The sequence below is a fragment of the Leptonychotes weddellii genome, chromosome 13 (genome assembly GCF_054177405.1).
Source record: "Leptonychotes weddellii isolate Sample4059 chromosome 13, ASM5417740v2, whole genome shotgun sequence".
NCBI classification, from domain to species: domain Eukaryota; kingdom Metazoa; phylum Chordata; class Mammalia; order Carnivora; family Phocidae; genus Leptonychotes; species Leptonychotes weddellii.
Window position 1 is genome coordinate 3,471,732 of NC_138381.1, and position 5,056 is coordinate 3,476,787.

The following is a 5,056-nucleotide window of genomic DNA, read 5'->3' on the forward strand; positions in this document are numbered from 1 at the left end:
TATTGAGAACTGAGGAGGGGATCCAGATGTCCCACGCACAGAAACTGAGATCCATCCGCGGGTGTGGTTTATAGCCATTAAGTTTATGGTGACTCGTTAACAGCACACGGAGTTCAGGCGCACACGGATGTTCTTCGGGATGCTGGTACAGGTGCGGGAACCCGCTCGCACACGGCACCCGGCACCGAACGCGATCACAGGTGCCACCTGGAGAGGGAGGTTCACGGCATCAAGGACTGACATTAAAGTCGATTTTGCGATGAACTCAATATATATTCATTTTAATGAACGAATTATAACCAAAACATGGGACACCCACCTCCCTGAGGAGCTCCCTCAACTCGGGAGTTCCATGTGACCTCCTGGCCCCTTGTGCAATTTCTCTGGTCCTTAACCAGCCCGTTTGTATGCGCTCGAAATCGTAATTTAACCTGTAAGAGGCTTATTCATATTTTTACTATGTTTATCAAAATACCACACACCTAGGAGTAAATGTTGGTCTGAACGTATGAACGAGCGAGATTTTTTAACAGGAAAACATGTCTGTGCTTCCAGGAAACTGCCGCTGAACACAAATGAGTCTACTAGAAGCTACATGGAAGCAGAGGATGTACTATAAGTGATACTGAGCCCTATTCCCTCCCCTGACACCCAGGGACACTGAGTATTTGATCATCAGTGGACCCCATTGATGAAGCTAGTGATGCTAACAGAAAGAATGAGGAGTTAAAACAAGACGGAAGGTAAGGAGCTCAGGTAAGCATGCACTCAAACCGCTGAGAATACCTAAGTGCAGATGACCCACAAAGTGATAGAGCTGAACTCAAATAGGCAAGGGGTCTGAAAGAAGGTATCAACCTGGACAACTAAAGGATGCATGTTTCTGGAACATAAACTGAGCATCACCAAAATAAAAGCATCAAAACAGTCCAAAACTTGACCGAATGTTCTCTGAATCATCCAGATCATGGGGCCGACTGAAGTCCCTTTGAGTCACCTCAGCAAAAGGAAGCAGTAAGTGTTCCCAGGTGGAGATCACCCTGCCACCTGCTGGCTCCACCCTCTAACTCAAGGGGAACACACAGGCTCTCTCTCCTTCACCCTTACTGCAGCTAAAGAAGAGGTCAGGGCAAAATAGAACAATTAGGTTTCAGTGTGATGTCTGTTAACTAGAGGAAAGAACCTAGCTCCCGGTCCTCTGAGGAATACCTATTCTTTGACAGGCTTCAGGCTTCAGACTCCAGCCCCCAGAAGCCAAGCATGAATCCCATTGGGCTCACAGTAAAGGTAGGGCTTTCCACTTGCTACTAGAAAGGCCACCGATGTCTTCTCCTGGACCACACACATTCCAGTCTAGTTCATATGATGGTGAGCCCAGTGAAGTCCTGGTCAGAACCCTACAGTGATAAACACTGTTCACTACCCAAGTAACCCCTCTGCACATCTCCTTTGGCAGGTGAGTAGGGGAAGGACGTGGCGATGCTGGATTCCAACCACACATCTCTTTGATTCTACCTTGAACAACAAATCCACACTTTCCACAACTTATCTCCTTACCCAGACCCCTTTCTCTCTCCCCAGCTCGGATTTTACCAAAGCTCACATTTCGATTTGAGCTGAAATTTAGTGGTACTGGAGGAGGGTGCCCTTGGAACTGTGACACCCTGTACCGTTGAACCCCATGAGACAGCTAACGTCATACATTTCCAACTCAAGTGTGTGATTAGTCTCACCCACCTACCAGGGTCTTTGCCTGTTTGCCACCACATCTCGCTTGATACTTTTGTGGACAAGACAGCGAACAGCTGTAAGGTATCCCTATAACGGATCGAGCAAGTCCAATGACAAAAGTGACAATATCGACAGGTTATTTGGTGCCTTCAATGTGCTGAGCACAGAGTGAGGCACATTCCATGTGTTGTCATAATTCTGATGATAAAGAAACAGAGGTTTGTGAATTAGTCTGAAATTCAGCCTCTAAATCCCATGCTCTCTACACAAGAGCATGATGCCAAAAACGTCCCGAGTAGAGACGAATCAGTGTCCAGCAGGGCCAGCCATGCAGAGCCTAGAACAAGCTCATTATGCTCCTTTCCACATTTTTGTGCAAAACTTAGGTGAGGATATTAGTGTCCTGCTGATCCAAGTTACAAATGATACCAAGCCGGGACCAATCCCCAGCATTTCCAAATAAAGCAAACCGAATCCAAGTGCAAAGTCGAGAACTCGGGTCCAAAATCTCAAGGACACAGTATAAATGCTCCGGATGTGCTCCCTCAGCAGCACACGTGCACAGGAATGAAATGTTTTTACTGAGATCACAACGTGCGTCAACAGCGTGATATGACTGCCAACAAGCTAATTTGAGCAGAGGGATGGTCATCTCTTACCATCTCTTCCCCTCCTGTTAGGATCGTGTGGAACTCCAGGTTGACACTGACATGGGAGAAAGCCAGAACCCACTGTCCACCGTGATTTAAAAAATTGCTGCCTTTCCAAAACCCATCTCAGAGCAGCAATAAACACAGGCAGAGGGCTTACCATCGCATAAAGGAGTCACCGGCCAAGCAGTGTTTAAGGAGCAAGACAGGCTTTTTCTCTTTAGCAGCACGGCCATCAAATATCAAGCTTGAAACTGCATTTGTGTGATAAGCCTTGAGAGAAGGTGGCATGGCACGGTGTGAAATGATCTGATAGCACGCAAAATTGTTGTTAGGAGGTGTTGGCACTTGAAAAACAACACATCTTGTTCCCATTGGCTTCAGCCTGAGTTTCCCCCAAGAACATTCCACAGGGCCCTGTTTGGAAATCTTCGGTATTAGAGCCGAGGCTGAATGCAACGGGCATTTCTAACACCTCGCCCTTTGGCCACGGACGGACAGAGAATACGGCTAGTTGGCTCGAGTCAACACAGAAATTATTTTGCTGTATGTTTTGTATTGTATTTTCCACCCTAAACATCAAAATACAGTATGGCTATTATTTGTACACACACACACACACACACACACACACGCACACACGCACGCACAAGTGCACACGTGCAGGAAAGAACCTCGAGTCCCTGCTCAAGGCATCCTGATGGTTAAGGACTCTCACAAGCAAATGCTGTCTAGGTCAAGTTTGCCAAAAACAAATGGCCACTAACACAGCTCAAAGGTCAACACCTACCAAATCATTTCCCCTCATGTTTGGCTTCTCTTCTAGAAGATTCTATGGGGATTTTTGTTTGTTTGCCTGTTGTCTTTGTTTCTAAGCTCTACGGGCTGGGAAGGGTAATGCTTCTCTCTGGTAGACCAGTTGTCACATGTGCTCCCATGTTCTTGACCATCCTTCAGCTCTCTGCTGTGACTAGCAGACCTTACCAATTCCTCCCAGGCTCCTTCCCTCCTCTCTCAGCTCTGGTCCTCTCCACCTCTGTCCCCATCCAAGTCAACTAAAACTATGACATTAAACTGCCTTTCTTTTCTATCTGCTCTATAAAAAGAAGCTTTTTTAGAGCGCACTATTTCCTTGTCTAGGAATAAGTTATGGCACCTCCTAAGTTAGGAGTTTGTAGCACGCTCACAGGAGAAAGTGAGAGAGTGTGTGTGCGTGCATGCATGCGTGCATGTATGTGTGTATGTGTGTGCGTGCACCCAATCAAAGGGGGAGTGGGGGGAGAGAGAAATACAGAGTACCAGGAATTAGCTATGCATAAAGAAATTAAAAGAGAATATTTTCCAGAGCAATTGAAGCCCATCTCCTGAACAATGACGACAGCTCCTCATTTTCGACAACAATAGAGGGCACGTAGGAGTCAGCTCATTAGAATATCTGTGGCTCTTTTCTGTTCTCTCTGCATTAAGCCCCCATAATGTCAGTTGTCACTTATTAATGACAATTAACTAGTAATCAGCAGTGAGAGTCTTCGAGGTGGTCTTTGCCTGACAGGTGAAGAAAGAGAACATTGCGCAGTGCCACGCGGTGACATGGAACCTTCAAAGGGAGCACGGCATTTCCATAAATTATTTCAGAAAGAAATTTTCTTTTATACATTCTCTCTAAAGCTTAAGGATCTTTAACCCTAGAGAGGCCACGCTCCACCTCTCTTTTGGCAATTTCTTTCTTTCCAGATGAAATCTATGAACCATCTATGGTGGTTGGAACAGGCTCTCCATCCACCAGTCCCAGACGGCCCACTCAACATCCATGCCATTCCTCCTTCTTTCTTCCAACTACTCATGTTCGCTGTGTCCATCCACATGCGTAACACTCGCTACGTGCATCTGTGATGCGTGTGAAGCACGCATCTGCACTTCGCTCCCTCCTCTGACAGGTGACACAATGACCAGAACCTTTAAGCATCACAGTGGAGACAAGACCCCAGTCCCATACAACACAATTCTCCAGGCTCTTGACTCTGCTGAGCCCGCCTTCTGCCCCGAGTCTCAGCCCTCCTCTTGCTCCTACTGAGACACAACAAGACAGCGTCTTCCCACCACGCATGCCACACCTGCACATCGGCACTGACGTAGCCCGCACCTGGTTCCCCATGGGCTCCTTCCTCCTGGGCTTCCTACGACACTGCAGTGTTTGGCCTGAAGGACCCTAGGAAGTGGGGATTTTCAAGAAAACACTCGGAAAGTGAGCAAAAAGGTGAAATGTGATCAGTACAGGAAAAAAATATTGTCTTTGAGAAGTGGAGGCTTAAAATAGGCCAAATTTGCCCTTGAGAAGTAGCATGCTGACACCTGGCAGTGGGAAGAATGAAGGCCGTGCGCTCCCCACCAGAAGTGTGTCCAAGGGCATCGCCGATCACGTTAGGAAAAAGTTGCCTGCATCTATTCATGTCAACACGATGCAATTAGACTATTCTCTGAGCGTGGAAACCATTAGCAAAACAGATGACGTTCGAACCAGTATCCTAAGTAGCTGATATGGATTTCTGATATGGAATTCCACTCTTAAAAAGGGAAGCCTCTGGAAACAACTAACAAGGAATTTAAAAACCTAAGTGTCTCAGAAAAAAAAAAGGGGGGGTGTGCCAACAGAATTGAAACAGAAATTTTAAGAA